The sequence below is a fragment of the Euwallacea fornicatus genome, unplaced genomic scaffold, assembly GCF_040115645.1.
Source record: "Euwallacea fornicatus isolate EFF26 unplaced genomic scaffold, ASM4011564v1 scaffold_81, whole genome shotgun sequence".
NCBI classification, from domain to species: Eukaryota; Metazoa; Arthropoda; class Insecta; order Coleoptera; family Curculionidae; genus Euwallacea; species Euwallacea fornicatus.
In genome coordinates this window covers 111,992-130,072 of record NW_027096049.1, presented here as the reverse complement: position 1 = coordinate 130,072, position 18,081 = coordinate 111,992, and the positions used below count along the sequence as shown (strand labels likewise).

The 18,081-nt window shown below is 43.8% G+C and overlaps 11 non-coding genes across 11 annotated transcripts; 4 read left to right on the top strand and 7 right to left on the bottom strand.

Moving 5' to 3' along the window:
• Positions 1 to 55: 55 nt before the first annotated feature.
• LOC136349976 (5S ribosomal RNA) lies at positions 56 to 173 on the bottom strand. The gene has a single exon (XR_010734031.1). It is a non-coding gene; the product is annotated as a 5S ribosomal RNA (ribosomal RNA).
• Positions 174 to 232: 59 nt separating this feature from the next.
• Positions 233 to 350, bottom strand: LOC136349985 (5S ribosomal RNA). The gene has a single exon (XR_010734040.1). It is a non-coding gene; the product is annotated as a 5S ribosomal RNA (ribosomal RNA).
• A 59-nt stretch (positions 351 to 409) lies between these two features.
• On the bottom strand, positions 410 to 527 carry LOC136349975 (5S ribosomal RNA). The gene has a single exon (XR_010734030.1). It is a non-coding gene; the product is annotated as a 5S ribosomal RNA (ribosomal RNA).
• A 59-nt stretch (positions 528 to 586) lies between these two features.
• LOC136349974 (5S ribosomal RNA) lies at positions 587 to 704 on the bottom strand. The gene has a single exon (XR_010734029.1). It is a non-coding gene; the product is annotated as a 5S ribosomal RNA (ribosomal RNA).
• A 59-nt stretch (positions 705 to 763) lies between these two features.
• LOC136349973 (5S ribosomal RNA) lies at positions 764 to 881 on the bottom strand. Its single transcript, XR_010734028.1, has one exon. It is a non-coding gene; the product is annotated as a 5S ribosomal RNA (ribosomal RNA).
• A 59-nt stretch (positions 882 to 940) lies between these two features.
• Positions 941 to 1,058, bottom strand: LOC136349972 (5S ribosomal RNA). Its single transcript, XR_010734027.1, has one exon. It is a non-coding gene; the product is annotated as a 5S ribosomal RNA (ribosomal RNA).
• A 59-nt stretch (positions 1,059 to 1,117) lies between these two features.
• LOC136349971 (5S ribosomal RNA) lies at positions 1,118 to 1,235 on the bottom strand. The gene has a single exon (XR_010734026.1). It is a non-coding gene; the product is annotated as a 5S ribosomal RNA (ribosomal RNA).
• Positions 1,236 to 8,187: 6,952 nt separating this feature from the next.
• LOC136349993 (5S ribosomal RNA) lies at positions 8,188 to 8,305 on the top strand. Its single transcript, XR_010734047.1, has one exon. It is a non-coding gene; the product is annotated as a 5S ribosomal RNA (ribosomal RNA).
• A 59-nt stretch (positions 8,306 to 8,364) lies between these two features.
• Positions 8,365 to 8,482, top strand: LOC136349992 (5S ribosomal RNA). Its single transcript, XR_010734046.1, has one exon. It is a non-coding gene; the product is annotated as a 5S ribosomal RNA (ribosomal RNA).
• A 59-nt stretch (positions 8,483 to 8,541) lies between these two features.
• LOC136349991 (5S ribosomal RNA) lies at positions 8,542 to 8,659 on the top strand. The gene has a single exon (XR_010734045.1). It is a non-coding gene; the product is annotated as a 5S ribosomal RNA (ribosomal RNA).
• A 59-nt stretch (positions 8,660 to 8,718) lies between these two features.
• On the top strand, positions 8,719 to 8,836 carry LOC136349970 (5S ribosomal RNA). The gene has a single exon (XR_010734025.1). It is a non-coding gene; the product is annotated as a 5S ribosomal RNA (ribosomal RNA).
• Positions 8,837 to 18,081: the final 9,245 nt, after the last annotated feature.

Here is an 18,081-nt window from a genome sequence, read left to right as displayed (position 1 = left end):
GATAATTGTATCATGGGTCGATAAAAAACAGCATTAATTTGAAGCATTAAAAAAAAAACAACTGCACGTGGTGTTCCCAGGCGGTCACCCATCCAGGTACTAACCACGCCCGACGTCGCTTGACTTCGGTGATCGGACGGGAACCGGTAGACCAACGTGGTATGGCAGTTGCTTGTAAATAATTGTATCATGGGTCGATAAAAAACAGCATTAATTTGAAGCATTAAAAAAAAAGCAACTACACGTGGTGTTCCCAGGCGGTCACCCATCCAGGTACTAACCACGCCCGACGTCGCTTGACTTCGGTGATCGGACGGGAACCGGTAGACCAACGTGGTATGGCAGTTGCTTGTAGATAATTGTATCATGGGTCGATAAAAAACAGCATTAATTTGAAGCATTAAAAAAAAAACAACTGCACGTGGTGTTCCCAGGCGGTCACCCATCCAGGTACTAACCACGCCCGACGTCGCTTGACTTCGGTGATCGGACGGGAACCGGTAGACCAACGTGGTATGGCAGTTGCTTGTAGATAATTGTATCATGGGTCGATAAAAAACAGCATTAATTTGAAGCATTAAAAAAAAAACAACTGCACGTGGTGTTCCCAGGCGGTCACCCATCCAGGTACTAACCACGCCCGACGTCGCTTGACTTCGGTGATCGGACGGGAACCGGTAGACCAACGTGGTATGGCAGTTGCTTGTAAATAATTGTATCATGGGTCGATAAAAAACAGCATTAATTTGAAGCATTAAAAAAAAAACAACTGCACGTGGTGTTCCCAGGCGGTCACCCATCCAGGTACTAACCACGCCCGACGTCGCTTGACTTCGGTGATCGGACGGGAACCGGTAGACCAACGTGGTATGGCAGTTGCTTGTAGATAATTGTATCATGGGTCGATAAAAAACAGCATTAATTTGAAGCATTAAAAAAAAAACAACTGCACGTGGTGTTCCCAGGCGGTCACCCATCCAGGTACTAACCACGCCCGACGTCGCTTGACTTCGGTGATCGGACGGGAACCGGTAGACCAACGTGGTATGGCAGTTGCTTGTAGATAATTGTATCATGGGTCGATAAAAAACAGCATTAATTTGAAGCATTAAAAAAAAAACAACTGCACGTGGTGTTCCCAGGCGGTCACCCATCCAGGTACTAACCACGCCCGACGTCGCTTGACTTCGGTGATCGGACGGGAACCGGTAGACCAACGTGGTATGGCAGTTGCTTGTAGATAATTGTATCATGGGTCGATAAAAAACAGCATTAATTTGAAGCATTAAAAAAAAAACAACTGCACGTGGTGTTCCCAGGCGGTCACCCATCCAGGTACTAACCACGCCCGACGTCGCTTGACTTCGGTGATCGGACGGGAACCAACTCAACTCAAAACAACTTTATTTACATATTAATAATTACATATTACACCTTAATACCTAAGTATATACATAAATATATTATATATACACAAAAATTAGAGAGTTCGCACTCAACATGTCGGACATGCACAAGAGTGCGACATAGGCCGCACGTGAAGCACGGTGGACGTTGTTATGTCCAGTCGTTATCAGAGGGTGCGTTAAAGGACGTATGCAAGACAGTTCACCACCTGGGCTCTTGGCTCTTATGTGACCATTTGCGAAACTAAAACCTACATGAGTAATACGAGTTTCCAAAATAGCTGTTTAATGTGGGACGTTATGCTGCTGGATTGGACTTTATACTGGAAAAGTGAGGAAAAAACCAGTTTCAAAGGCGGCTTCAGGTACCATGTAGCATTCAAAATTTTGGATCTAGGATCTTTGGAGTGCGTTTGCATGGTTCAGACCAAACTTGGGCCTTAAAGCATTCAGCGCAGTGTCCGCATTGTCAGGGGGGCGGAGGGGTACGCCGGTCCGTCCCCGCGACCACTACGCGGTGGTTTAAATGATGTTGAGGGGGGTGGGAAAGGCTGGTATGTGGGGTGGTGTTAGGGATGCTGATCAAGGGGGTCTCCAGGGTTTGGTGAAAATTGGGAGACGCTTGTACGCCGGTCCGTGCTTAACGGGTTGTTCGGGATCGAACCGCAAGCGGGTTATATCCCTGGTCAGGACGGAACCGAAGATTTGGCGTTCATAGAAGGTGTTGGAGGTCCTGTCGATGTACTCAGAGACATATTCGATCCCGGCAACCTCGTGGAGATCACGTATGCGCGCGTAGCTATTGGCAGACAATGCACCCCTCAGTATGCGATTCTGAAATTTCTGCAATTTTCTCCTTTGCGTGTCGGATATTGAGCACCATACGGGGGCAGCATATAGCATAATCGGTCTTATAAGCATTTTGTAAATTAAGAGTTTATTGGCAGGACTCATGACCGATTTGGGGCTGATTAGTGGGTATAGCTTTTGCTGACCCGCAAAGGTTTTTTGGATTGCATACGTGACGTGATCCCCGAAGGTGAGCCGTTCGTCGAGCACGACCCCGAGGTACTTCGCAGTCCTCCGTTGATGGATAGGGACTCCGTCAACCAGCAAGGGGTTTATGATTCGGTGATTGGTGATTTTCTTGGTGAAAACCACCAATTCGGTCTTTGCAGGGTTGACTTTTAGCTTCCATTTTTGGAAGAAAGGTAGAAGAAGGCTGAGGTGGTGTGCCAGTCTCTGTTTCGCGCCTTGGGCGAAAAAACTGTGGTTGTAGATGGCAGTGTCGTCCGCATAAAGGGCCAGTTTTGTGGTTGGGAGTTTCGGAATATCGGAGATGTACAGGGAGTACAGCAGTGGGGACATTACTGCACCCTGCGGAACTCCTGACTGTAGTAGATGGGACTGTGAGAGGGATTGTCCGATCCTTACTCTGAAGGAACGCCCTGTTAGGTAGGAGGCGATGAGTGAGATGAAATGGAGAGGAAGGTTAAGGACTACGGCGAGTTTGTACATAAGGCCAGCATGCCAAACCGTATCAAATGCTCTTTCCATGTCGAGGAGGAGCATGGCCGTGTTCATCTGTCGGTTGTATGCCTTATAAATGTCGTTGACAACCTTCGCCGCAAGGAGGGTAGTATTGTGACCAGGTCTAAAGCCGAATTGCTCGGGGGGGAGGATGTCGTTCCTTTCTACGATCCTGTTCAACCTTGTCAGAATCAGCTTTTCAGCTAGCTTCGCCAAAGTGCCCAGGAGGGAGATCGGACGGTATGACGAGGGTAGGGAGGGATCTTTCCCGGGTTTGGGGATGAGGATTATTACAGCCTGTTTCCAGTCGCCTGGAAAGTGCTGTAATTTGAGGATGGCGTTTGTGATGTGGGTGATTTGGACGATGGCTTTTCTGGGCAGGTTTTTGAGGAGAGGATATGTTATGCCGTCCGGTCCCGGGGCTTTGTTGTTCGGGAACCGTCGCAGACATTTTCGAACTTCGGAGGGAGTGCATAGCAAGGATTGGAGGATGCGTGGGGGGATGGGGTAGGGCCTTTCGACGAGTTTGCGGGCGACCTCGCCCATCACAACCTGTTCCTGGTTTATGTCAGGGGTTGGAGCATGAACTGTACTCAGAAAACTGGCAAACACCTCGGCCTTCTCCGAGTCTGATATGAACTCTCCCCCGTCGTGCTGGATGGTGGGTATTTTCTGGTGGGTTCTGCGGAGGCCACGGGCAATCCTCCAGAGGGAATTGTCACGGACGTCAACATCGCGGAGTGTCTTCGCCCAGCAGTCGTTCCTATGAATGATAATTTTTTGCTTAATTGTGACTGTAAGGGCGTTAAAACGTAGGCGGTCAACATCCCGTCTAAAGGTCTGCCACCTTTTTCGAACTTTGTTTTTGAGTCTTATCAGGTCGATGATCTGGGATGGCAGGTTGTCAGGCGGAGGCCTGTCCGGCACCCTTTTCGCCAACGCTCTCTGTTGTCTCTGGATCACTCCCGTGAGGCTACGCACCTCCCGGTCCAGATCTTCAGGGGTCTCTATTTAACTTGAGACAACACAATCATTAGATACATTAAGCCTGTAGAGATTCCAATCGAAATCTCTGTAGGAGTACTTTGTGCCACCTGGTGGTGCCCTGAGTTCGTTCCAGGAAACGTGCACCGGGAGGTGATCAGAGCTGAGAGCGTTGTCAGTGGTGAGGTCTGACAGTTCGTTCAGGCCTCTGCTGATTCCCAGATCGATTGTGGAGGGTGACATACCGTTAGGCGGGAAGTGGGTGGGTGTGCCGGGGTACATCAGACACAAGTCCGCGTTGTCTGAAATAAAATCGGCAAGCACTGTGCCGCGGGTGTTCAGGCGATTATTGTTCCATATGCGGTGACATGCGTTGAAGTCTCCCAGCGCCAACACCCCGCGATTTGGTGGGAAAAAGGCACTGAGGTCGGCAGGTGAAAAATTGCGGGTAGGGGGCGCATAGGCTCCGATAAGGAGTACGCCATTTTCCAGCCGGATGCATACATGTTCTATGCTCGTGAGGAATTGAGGGAGCCGCTTGTAGTTGATGCGGTTACTTATGGCAATAGCCACGCCGCCTCCCCTAGCGTCCTGCCTATCGCTTCGTTCTATGGAAAAATGTTTTAGGTGAATTTTGTCCACGTCGCGTAATCTCGTTTCCAAGATTACAGCGACGTCGATTTTTTTAATACTTAAATAGTGGATGAATTCGCCCAATTTGGCCTTCAGTCCGTTGCAATTCCACTCGATAATGAATGTAAGAGAGTCTAGATTCTAAAATTTTGAATGTCGCATGTGAAAAATTGCCGACTGGCAATAAATTTTTGTTCGGGTGTTCTACAACTTTTCAGCATGGAGATATAGTGGTCCAAAGCCAACATCATCTCGTCCATGTTTATTAGAGTATTTAATTCCGCAAATTTATCTTTCAAGGCGGTGAACTTATCCTGCATACCTACGCTTTTTACCTCTGATATTGCTGGTACCGATTTGCCTTTACGCCCAAGGATATCGGGGAAGTTTACATCGTAGTCTTCTGTTCGAGTACTAGATGGTCCTGGGGATGCTGGTCGCTTTTGGGAAAGCTCGGCTCTCGTAGGTTGGGATAAACTGGTCGGGCGTTGCGTGGATGTCTGACGTCCCGTCCAGGCTGGATTTATGGGCAAGGGGGCTTCCTTATACACGGGTTTGTCCTTCGACAGAGCTTTGACCCTAAACTGATACACAGGACAGCTCTTGTCAAAGGACTTGTGTGGGTCTCCGCAGTTGGCGCATTTGATGGCGGCTCCCTCATTGCATTGTGTTATTTCGTGTTCCTGGGAACACTTGGAACAACGGGGTTTTCGGTGGCAGTTTCTGGCAACATGTCCCCACACTTGACACCTGCGGCATTGAGTGATATCGCGTTGGTTCCGTCTATTTTCCCAGGTGATGCGGACGTTGGAGACGATCTTGACTTGGTTTTGTAGCTTGTTTGGCGTGACGGAGCTGTCCATCACCACTAGGTACAATGGGCGAAACATGGTCCTCATGAGGTGAACTTCTTTAACTGGAACTCCGTTCTCTTCCATGAGTTCGTTCTTTATTTCCTCCGGCGAAATTTCACCCTGCAACCCCCTGAGGACGAACACATGGGTTCTTTCCTCCGACGTGGCATATGTGTGGAATTCCACATTTCCCATCTCGAAATTCCTTTTTAGGTTAGCCCAGTCAGTTAGGTCCTCTACATACACTATAATAGAGTTTTTAGCGTATTTTAGTGTGAACTTATTTTTTACTATCAGCTTGATGTTACTAGTTAGTTCTTTGTGACGGGTGAGCCTGCCCGGGACAACTAGTGGGGGAGGTTTGTTAGTGCCTTTTTTTCTTTGTAGGGTGGCAGTTGCCTTGCGATGGATTTGTTGACTCGTTGGGGCTGTTATTTCGTTTTCAATCTGCCCAGTCTGTTCGTCCTCTACTGCATTGTCCGTCAAAGGTCTGTAGCGGTTCGCCGTTGTCACTTGTACGCGATTGCGAATCAAGTTTTCCCACTTGATGGTTTTCAGTGGGGTTCTGAAACCGTCCTGTTTCTGGCTTTGGGGGTGAGCATCGGTCTGTTCATTTGTCGAATGGAGAGAGGAGCTGATGCTCTCGAAGGTCGGAGCCTTTGAGGTGGCCATGTCACTCGAGGGTTTTGGGTTCCGAGAAGTGTTTTTGGGATCGTTCGTTGCCACTTGGGTTCGTTTATTTCTGTTTGCGAGGACGGTGGTGGGTTTCCTCTTTTTGGAATGCTCCGTACGGAGGTGGTTTACTACCGTGAAGAGCTTCAAAGAGGTGTTTTCGTCAAGGGCTTTTCTTACCTTAACTAGGAGGTCCTTACACCTCAGGCAGGCTTTGGTAGCCCTTAAGGTTAGGTCCTTAATTTTGCGCGTGTACGTGTTTGGGTCGATTCACCCCTTTTGATACAATAACCGTGAACTACGTAAATCGTTAACTGGATTGATCGATTAGGAAGGACCACCCTGAGTTCGCAGTCTCAAAGACACTGTTTTCGCGTATAAGAGACTAAATCTTCTTAATTTAACAAAGATTTATTAGTGACATTAACAACTATACCATATCGAGAGATGTGTTATTTAAAGGATGTTGCTGAGAAGAGTCTAGCGCGCACGTGTCCGTTATGAAGTAAGGTGGAAAGGGAGCATCTTCAGTTTCGCACCCTCCTTAAGTACTGATATGGAGGTGCATTACCCATAAACGTACTTCCGATAAGACCCATTAACGGCTTCTAGGCTACCTTGTCGAGTTAAAGCGTAGCGCTTAGAGGCATGGTCGCTGGGCTTTTATTGGAGCCCAGCCATTGTATGCGTTTGGCGGTACCTTTAACTTAGGTTTGCAATTTTATACCGACAAAAAATAGCGCTGGAAATCCCAATCATAAAATAACTTTCATTCAGCCGAAGATGGGTGTTAAGCGCTGGGAATTCCACCAGTATTACCCAAAAGCTGGGGTTGTCCATGGGCGTAACATCAGTTTCTTAAACTCACTTTGAACATTTAAACTGGTAAATAACATAACTTTAGTCCATGATAGAACAATACGTCGCAAGTCCTTACACTTAACAGAGTGCAAAGTTTTGTGAGACGACTTTGCTTGGCTGCGCCAGTCAAACCAGCAAACACTTCAGTGGTTGGATCACTGCTCGTTATGGATAATATTGATTCGTAGGAACCATTTATGTCAGTGACCCCTGTGTTCTCTACACAATTTTCATTGTCCGATAGTTCACTGTCCATTCGATAGGTTCAATTGAGGGGGAACGGGTCCCCTTTGTAAGTGCCTAGAAATGGACGGTAGACATTTTGAACATCTATTATAAATATTTTTTTCTGTTTTATGTTATAGTTGATATGTGATTTAGAACTTTGAAATAAATAACACCAAATGGCGCAAAGAACAATTATTTAACGTATTCTATAAAAACGCGCAGACTTAGTTATGAACACCCTAATACCATTCAATAGGTAATTAAAAATTACATATCCTGATAATTTAAAAAATATAGCATTGTATTTAAATTAATCAAGTTATAGTCACTTAAAATTCTTATTTGATTAGTTTTAATTTTTGCACATCCTGTATAAAATGACAAGTTTATCATGATTGGGACATAAAATATGATCTATTGTTTCACTACACTGTGAATTACACTTGTATAACTTAAATACTTCCTAAGTGTTTAAAACATGAAAATTAGGTCAAATTTTGATAAAATTGAAATTATTTTAAAAACCTTAAGTTTTAGGTATAGTAAACCTTATTAAAACAGACACTTATTTCGATCGGAGAATCCAAAAATGCAATAATATACAGATGGTTCCATTTAAAAAATCACAACTTTGATACTTTTAGAGCTTTTGGGACACCCTGTATAATATGAAAATAATTTTAAAAAGTAGCCATAATAGATCTTCATATAGCCCAAAAGTGAAACCTTTTGAAAGTGTCGTACTTTAGCTACAATATTCCGCGCCTTATGGCGTGAATAACCCTGTATATATTTATGTATATACTTAGCTCTTAAGGTGTAATATGTAATTATTAATATGTAAATAAAGTTTATTTTGAGTTGAATTGAGTGGTTCCCGTCCGATCACCTGTCAAGCGACGTCGGGCGTGGTTAGTACCTGGATGGGTGACCGCCTGGGAACACCACGTGTAGTTGCTTTTTTTTTAATGCTTCAAATTAATGCTGTTTTTTATCGACCCATGATACAATTATTTACAAGCAACTGCCATACCACGTTGGTCTACCGGTTCCCGTCCGATCACCGAAGTCAAGCGACGTCGGGCGTGGTTAGTACCTGGATGGGTGACCGCCTGGGAACACCACGTGCAGTTGTTTTTTTTTTAATGCTTCAAATTAATGCTGTTTTTTATCGACCCATGATACAATTATCTACAAGCAACTGCCATACCACGTTGGTCTACCGGTTCCCGTCCGATCACCGAAGTCAAGCGACGTCGGGCGTGGTTAGTACCTGGATGGGTGACCGCCTGGGAACACCACGTGCAGTTGTTTTTTTTTTAATGCTTCAAATTAATGCTGTTTTTTATCGACCCATGATACAATTATCTACAAGCAACTGCCATACCACGTTGGTCTACCGGTTCCCGTCCGATCACCGAAGTCAAGCGACGTCGGGCGTGGTTAGTACCTGGATGGGTGACCGCCTGGGAACACCACGTGCAGTTGTTTTTTTTTTAATGCTTCAAATTAATGCTGTTTTTTATCGACCCATGATACAATTATCTACAAGCAACTGCCATACCACGTTGGTCTACCGGTTCCCGTCCGATCACCGAAGTCAAGCGACGTCGGGCGTGGTTAGTACCTGGATGGGTGACCGCCTGGGAACACCACGTGCAGTTGCTTTTTTTTTAATGTTTCAAATTACTGCTTTTTTGTATCGACCAGTTATATGACAACCCCATAAAGACTTATTGTTTTAAAGGTTGAAACATATGAATTGATAACCGAATGTTACGTTTAGAAAACCATAAATTATTTTAAGCTAATATTAAAGATGCCGGAAGAGATTGAAATTTTATATGTGCTTATTAATTACTTTCATAATATAGACCAACAGATTTCTTGGTTTTACTGACGATGGTATTTTTGGGGCATAAGGAGGGAACAAACGGGCATGTGTAGTTCTTAGTTCTTAAGCTGATGTAGTAGCCGAATTGACTCAACGTGTTCAGATCGTAATTCATTAAATAATAAATTATTTATAAAATAAATAATTATTTTTCATTGCGTTCACGATCTATCAATAAAATTGACCCATGATACATTTATAATCGGTTCTAAGTAGCCGAAGTGATAGGACGTGCGTATCAGCGATAAGAATCCAACAAGAAAACAAACAACAAAAATACATCAAAACTATTTCAACTATTTTGGCATCAACAATAGAAGAGTGTACGATTAGTACCTAGACTAAAAGAAAGTTTCCCCCATTTCTGCGGCTCTTTTAGCCGCAGTAAATCGCAAATGGATAACGTGGAAATGGCAATCCACCAAGAAACACCAAGCACGTCTCGATCCACTCCCCAACAACAGAACAAAATTGCTTCCCTCACACTTGTCAAGAATCGTCAAGATAACCAGTGGCAAACGGTGGTTAGACCAAATAAACGAGTAAGACAATTCTCAAGTCCCATAGAAGTAGACATACTCAGCCAGAACAGGTTCTCTCCACTAACAGTGGGAGAATCCATTCCCAACAATGATCCCGTTAAAGAAAAATTAACCAGACCTCCCCCAATTTACGTGCCGGAAATAAACAACATAAACCCCCTACTTAACAAACTCAAAGATATCGGGATTTCTTCGAGCTTTACTTACAAAACGTTAAGTAATAGGCAAATAAGAATATCCCCCGACACAGTTGAAATCTATAGAAAGGTCATAGATCTTTTCAAGACAACCGAAACTCGATACCACACATACCAACTTAAGGAAGACAGAGCTTTTAGAGTGGTAATACGCAACATCCACCCTAGTGCCTTGGAAGAGGATATTAAACATGAGCTTGAGGAGCAAGGACATAGCGTTAGAAACGTCATTAATGTCAGGGAAAGGCAAACCAAGAGAAGACTTCCTCTGTTCTTTGTAGACCTTAATCCACAAGGTAATAACAAAGAAATATATAAAGTAAAACGGCTACAACAAGCAGTAGTCGTAGTAGAACCTCCCAGAAAATCAAAAACGATCGTCCAATGCACCAGGTGCCAGGAGTTTGGCCACACAAAAAACTACTGTGCTAAACCATTCCGTTGTGTTAAGTGTCCCAGAGAACACGAAACATCGAAATGCACGAAGGATAGAACTGCTCTTCCAATCTGTGCTCTGTGCGGCGAAAATCACCCTGCCAATTATAGAGGCTGCAAAGTCTACAGAGAGACAGCAAATAAAAGAAACTCCCCCTAAAATACTAACAGAACTAGCAGCCCATCACAAGAAATCAGACAAAAAACCTATAGCAGAACCACAGAAAATATATCATATGCAGACATGGCAAAAAACCAAACCCCTCTACACACACAGAAAGACCAAATCAGTACCCAACCAAACCAAACCTCATTATCAATGGAGCAATCATTCCAAAGACTGGAATCAATACTAATCAAGCAAGCGGAACAGATGTCCTCGCTCATCACCTTAATCACAACATTATTGAGCAAGCTCTGTTAAATTCAAAGACACAATCATCCTCGCATTATGGAACGCAAACGGACTGGCCCAACACCGTCAGGAAGTTGAACTATTTATCGTGACGAATGATATTGATGTCCTACTGGTGTCGGAGAGTCACTTTACTGGCCGAACCTTCTTTAACATACCGGGTTACACGGTATATGACACCAAACATCCAGATGGAACGGCCCATGGGGGTACAGCAATAATAATCAAAAATCGTATTAAACATCACGAAATGGAAAAAACCGAAGAAGATTGCCTCCAAGCCACCAGTATCCAAATCAATATCGGAAATGGCCCTATAACAATATCAGTGGCCTATTGCCCACCCCGTCACAATATTTCTTCAGAAAGATTTGACCAATATCTAAGGACACTGGGTCACAGATTCATCTCAGGAGGGGACTATAACGCCAAACATACAAGTTGGGGGTCAAGACTTATTACCCCTAGAGGCAGAACACTGATGAAATGCATAGAGACAAATAATTGCACGCCACTAAGCTCAGGTGAACCCACGTATTGGTCTACTGACTTAAATAAGATTCCAGACCTCCTGGATTTTTTCATATCGAAGGGCATCTCTAGCAATTACGTTAGTGTTCAATCCTGCTTGGATCTGAGTTCTGACCATTCTCCAGTTATTCTCACCCTCAGCACCAAGGTGATTTACAAGAACCTGAATAAGAACTTATGCAACGCTCACACAGACTGGAATTTCTTTGGGGCATATATAGAAGAAAACATAAATCTCCACGTAGCACTGAAAACCCAAGCAGATATCGACGAGGCAACTAAACACCAGACAAGGGTCATCCACGACGCTGCATTCAGAGCTACTCCAGAAAACACAAAACACAGCAACGGCAAAGACATTTTCTATCCCAAGGAAATAAAGTTACTGGTGAGAGAAAAAAGGAGAGCTAGGAAAAAGTGGCAGGAAACCCACTGCCCAAATGACAAAAAAGCCTTTGACACGCTTGGGAAGAAACTCAAGGAATTACTGAGAGAACGGAAAAACGAGACCCTACAAAACCGACTCAGGAACCTGGATCCTACAGAAACTTCCAATTATTCTTTATGGAAGGCCACTTAATACCTGAAACGTCCCCTGCAGCACAACCCTCCCATAAGATCGGTTAACGGATGGGCTAGGAAGGACGACGAAAAAGCCGAAGTGCTTGCTTCCCATCTGAGCGAGCTATTTAAGCCGAATGAGATGGATTCGGAGGACGACGCGGAATTCAGAGCTGAAATAGACAACTTCCTGGTCAGTCCGTTGCCAATGGATCTCCCTATCGCCCACGCTACCCCAGCAGAAATCAACAACATTATCGCCAAGTTAAAAACTAAAAAGGCACCAGGTTATGACTGGATAACCCCCAAAATGCTCAAGGGACTTAAGCGTAAGACAATTGTTTTCATCACCCAACTGGTCAACTGCATACTGAGAACTAGCTTCTACCCGATCCAATAGAAAACAGCGCACACAATTATGATCCAAAAACCGGGAAAGCCTGCAGATCAACCTTCATCCAATCGGCCAATTAGCTTGCTTCCGGTTCTGTCGAAGGTGTTCGAAAGGCTTCTCTTACGGAGAATAAAGAACGAACTTGTTGAGAATGAAATCATCCCTGATCACCAATTTGGGTTCAGGGAGGGACACTCAACAGTTGAACAGATCCATCGGATTACCAATAAAATAAGTGAAGCACTTCAACTTAAACAGTACTGCTCGGGCGTGTTCTTGGACATTCAGCAGGCCTTTGACAGGGTTTGGCACGTGGGATTGCTGTATAAGATAAAACAGCTAATCCCAAAGTACTACATGATACTGAAGGCCTACTTATCTGAACGAGGTTTCTACGTACAGGTCGGTGAGAGCCACTCTCGCTCATGTGGAATGCACGCTGGAGTTCCCCAAGGATCTGTCTTGGGGCCATTCCTCTACTTCTTGTTCACTGCGGATGCGGTCCAGAGCGACAGTGGCATGTTGTCAACCTTTGCAGACGATACGGCATTCCTAACCTGTGACCCAGACCCGCACATCGCAACTGTGAATACCCAAGAATACCTACATCACCTGGAGGAGTGGACGAGTAGATGGAAAGTTCGAGTAAACCAAGGCAAGTCAACCCACGTAACGTTCACTCTGAGAAGAGAAACCTGCCCACCGGTGAGCATCTTCAACCAGCCAATTCCGCAGGCTGATAGCGTGAGGTACCTGGGAATGCACCTTGATCGGAGGCTGACGTGGAGAAAGCACATACACACCAAAAGGGTCCAATTGAATGGAATTATCAGGAATTTGGCCTGGCTCCTGGGCTACCGCTCTCAACTAGGACTAAGCAACAAAGTCCTAATCTATAAATGTATTGTCAAGCCACTTTGGACTTATGGTATCCAGCTTTGGGGAACCGCTAGCAACTCGAATATAGAGATTCTGCAGCGATTCCAGTCAAAGACTCTGCGCACGCTAGCGGGAGCCCCCTGGTACGTGAGCAACCTTACTTTGCATAACGACCTCAAAATGGCAACCGTGAGAGAGGAAATCCGGAGACAGGCCAGAAGGTACATGATCCGGCTAAACAATCATCCCAACCACCTTGCGCTGAATCTCTTAGACTCCTCTCGATATTCCAGTGGATTGAACAGATTCAACCCACTGGAACTTAGCGACAGGTTCGGCACCTAATGGGAGGAGGACCGAGATGTCGGTCACCCTTCAATCATTTATATTTTGTTTTGTTCTTTGTAAGTTCATATATAAAAGTTGCTGAATGTCCTTGTAATTAATATGTGACAGATTGTAACATGATTAAAAAAAAATTAAAAAAAAAAAAAATGATACATTTATGTAGACGCAACTGTCATACCACGTTGATCTACCGGTTCCCGTTCCAGTCTTTGCCTCGCACTTGTTGGGTATAGTCAAAATTTTTGAAATTCCGAAACCAAGTATCAAACGTCTGAAAACAATAAATTTGTCGATGTTTTCTGTAAATTCGGTTTAGTGTGTGTGTGTTTACACCACCGAGTTATTAGGAATTCCGTCGAGGGGGTGCCTGTTCGTCCCTCAAAGTTGATCGGTGGACAATGACGATAAAAACTCAAACGATTATAGTTGTGTTATGAACACAGACGAATGTCGTACGGATGTCTTGTATAAATCAGTCTTATCTCTAGTGACGAGTGATCCCGGAACAGATACCTTTACTGGACTTACGACCGAAGATAAATTAAAGCGCCGAAGGAAACTTTACGCGTTGCTTAAAGACAACGAAACTTGCGTAAAGTGCAAGGATCTCTTGAATAAAGTAGGGAGAGCCCTAGATCAAAATACATCTCTAAAGCTTCTCACAGTAGTAAACCACATCCGTAAGGTGCACTCAAGAAAGCGAAAATCAAATAGTGTTCTGGAAAAGAAAAGTAAGAGACCACAAGCCGTAATGGACACCCTCAGCAATCTTCTACGGAGTCCCAACCTTCCCATCCACATGGCAAATTCAAGGGCACGGACTTCGGACAACACGAGCCTCGCGATGTCGCCGATGAAATACCAGGACAAAATGACTTCCCAAAATAGGAACCAAGAAGAGTTCAAAACCCCACTCAAGACAGCGAAATGGAGAAGCCTGATCGACAATCCCATCCAAATTGAAAAGGCTAATCGTTACAGGCCTTTGACTGATAATGATGCAGAAAACGAATTAGCAGAAGAAACTAAAGAAAAAGTGGCTGCCTCAGCGAGCCAGCAGATACACCGCAAGGCATCTGCCACCCTCCAAAGAAAAAAGGACACGGACAAACCCCCGCCACTAGTTGTGCTAGATAAACTCGCCCGTCACACGGACCTAATTCAAAATATAAAATTAATCGTGAAGAAGAAGTTTACCTTCAAATACGCAAAAAACTCTGTAATTGTATACGTCGAAGACATTACCGATTGAACAAACCTAAAGAGAAATTTCGAGTTGGAAAATCTAGAGTTCCATACAAACGCCACGTCCAAAGAGAGAACTCACACCTTTGTACTTAGAGAATTGCAACGGAAAGTCTCGCACGAGGAGGAGAAGAGAGAGCTCATAGAAGAGAGCGAAATTCCAGTCAAGGAAGTCTATCTCGTGAAGAGTATGTTTCACCCTCTGTACTTGGTGGTGGTGGACAGCTCTTACACCCTCAATAAGCTGCAAAACCAAATAAAGACTGTCTCCAACGCCCGCATTAGTTGGAAAAACAGGCGAAATCAGCGCGACATCACTCAGTGCCGCAGGTGCCAGGTATGGGGACATGTTGCTAGGAACTGTCGACAGAAGTTTTGTTGCTCCAAATGCGCTCAGGAGCACGAAATTACGCAATGCAGCGAGGGAGCCACAATTAAGTGCGCGAACTATGGAGATTCGCACAGGTCATTCGATAAGAACTATCCAGTGTACTAGTTCAAAATCAAAGCACTGTCAAGGGACAAAACCGCAAAGTACAAGGATGCTTCCCTGCCCGCCAAACCGGCATGAACTGGACACCCACCATCCACACAACGTCTAACCACTGACCCTGAAACTGCAAGAGCCGAATCCCGTCGAAAGAGACCAACTACCCCAGGACCATCCAATCTCCGACCCGAGGACTACGAGGTAAACTTCCTCGACAACCTAGGACGAGAAAATAAACAAGATCCTAAACTACTAAAGGTATGCACAGTAGGTATGCAGAACAAATTCACCGCGTTAAAAGATAAATTTGCGTAGCTAAATACGCTGATAAATACGGATGAAATGTTGTTGTCTTTAGACCACTACATATCGATGCTAAAAAACTGCAGTATATCTGAGCAAAAAGGCCGTGTAAGATTAAGGGATCAATTCGACCCCCACGGGCGATCGATTTGAAATTTTTATTAATTGTCCCTATCACTCAAAGGACTTACCACATAAAATTTCAACTTCCTAAGTCTCACCATTCAAAGGCAGGGCGGGGTTGAGGGTGAAAACTTAAAACGCGATATCTCGGGAACAATTCACCGTACAGCGTGGGGCAAAATGGTGCGTTCTTCAGAAAGCACCTTCTTGTTTTCATATACTTGTAGATTTATCGGTTGTCGGTGTTGATGTCAAAGGGCCGAAATCTAAAAAAAAACAAAACTTAGGTGATTTTAGAGGAGTTTGCACTTTGGTACACTAACCATTTTTGCACACTGTATAGAGGGCCTCTCGAAGTATCTACCCGCGTTGAATCAGATTTGTACCAAATTCAGTATTTGGGATATAACGATTCAAAGTATAGGAATATAAATATCAATAACTTTCCAGGTCTACCGGTATGAAATGAGCGCTATTTTGTGAAAATAAAACACCAATTTTAACAAGGAAAGAAAAAAAATATTCAAAATATTGACCATTGCTTTCTACGCATTTTGACCACCTTTCTGGCAATTTATGGATACCACGCCAATAGAAATGTGCCTCTTTGGCATCAAACCCAATTTTCTACTTCTTCGTAGGAATCGAAGTGCTGCTCAGCCAATGCGTGTCCCATCGATGAAAACAAATGGTAGTCCGAAGGAGCCAAATCTGGTGAATACGGCGAATGGGGTAGCAACTCCCAGCCAAGTGTTTTGATGGTATCCTGAACCGGTGTTGCTTTGTGTGCAAGTGCGTTGTCATGGAGCAAAATTACCTTCCCGTGTCTCCTGACCCATTCCGATCGTTTTTCGATCAATGCATTGTTTAAATTAATCAATTGTTGTCGGTAGCGAACAATATTACCGGTTTCACCAGGTTTTAAAAGCTCGTGGTGCACCACACCTTCCTGATTCCACCAATCACACAGCATTGCCTTCTAGCTGAATCGATCAGGTTTTGCAGTCGATGTTGATGGTTGTCTCGAAACAACCCATGATTTTGTCCGTTTAGGATTTTGAAAATAAATCCATTTTTCATCTCCAGTAACAATTCGATGCAAAACTGATTTTCTTTCGTGTCTTTGAAGCAAAATTTCACAGGTGTTTTTTTGGTTCTCCATCTGTCTTTCATTCATTTCATGCGGCACCCATTTTCTACACTTTTGGATCTTTCCCATAGCTTTTAAGCGATCAGAAATTTTTTGTTGTGCAGCATTTAACATTTCTGCCATTTGCTTTTGACTTAAGGTGTCATCTTCATCTAATATTGATTGCAGTTCGGCGTCTTCAAACTTTTTTGGTGGTCTGCCACGTTCTTCCTTTTGCACATCAAAATTGTTATTTCTGAATCGTTGAAACCATCTTTTGCATGTTGCTTCTGATAAAGCATAACCACCATATGCCTCGACAAGCATTCGATGCGACTCTGCAGCACTTTTCTTCAAATGAAAGCAAAACATTAATGCTTTCCGCAAATCATCATTTTGTGGTACAAAATTCGACATTTTTGGCACAACGAAATAATATATTGTTATTTGTTCAAGGACTTGATTCGTACTAAATATGTTTGTCAGTTTGCATACCAGCCAAGCAAACAAAAAAAAAAGGTTTGTTTACAACAAATGCCCTATATCGAGATATTTATATCCTGACGCTCACTTCATATCGGTATACCTGGTTTAAGTCTAAATTCATATAATTCATATAACTAACGCCGCAGAAAACAGCACCAACATCAAATGACGTCAGTAGTGTGTTATTACCGATTTTGGCTCGCTTCCCCCCACCACTTTACTTCCCCCCACCACTTTACCTCCCCCCACCACTTTACTTCCCCCCACCACTTTACCTCCCCCCACCACTTTACTTCCCCCCAACCACTTTACTTCCCCCCACCACTTTACCTCCCCCCACCACTTTACTTCCCCCCACCACTTTACCTCCCCCACCACTTTAATTCCCCCACCTCTTTACTTCTCCATAAACTATTTTTGACATGTCACAGAATAATTAGTAACTCGAAACATCTTGTTCGAAAGCATGAATTGTTGTCCTTCAGTATCTGTTATGATGACACATATGAGCGGAGAAAAGTCACTGAGAAATTTTAGTCAAGAAGAACTTAAATCTTTACCCATAGATTATCTAATACAATATGCAAATTATTTCGAATTGTTGGATATTTGGGGAAAACTTCCAACGGAATATAAGACAAACTTTACCCTTCAAGTGAAGTTACCATGTTTTGTTCATTATAATCGACCAGAATGGAGAACACATGTTGATGGACCCCCAGACTCTCAAGAAAAGTGTTATTTTTGTAATAAAGTATACACACATCATATTATTATTTAACTATGTGTAAAGTGATTTAATAAACACTAGTGAATAATAAAGTGGATATTTATATTTTTAATCATATAACAAGTGTGTGTGTGTGTGTCTTATTCAACGATGAATATTAACATGGTGGTTTACCTGTTCTTCATGAATATATTCTTATAGGGGTTATTAA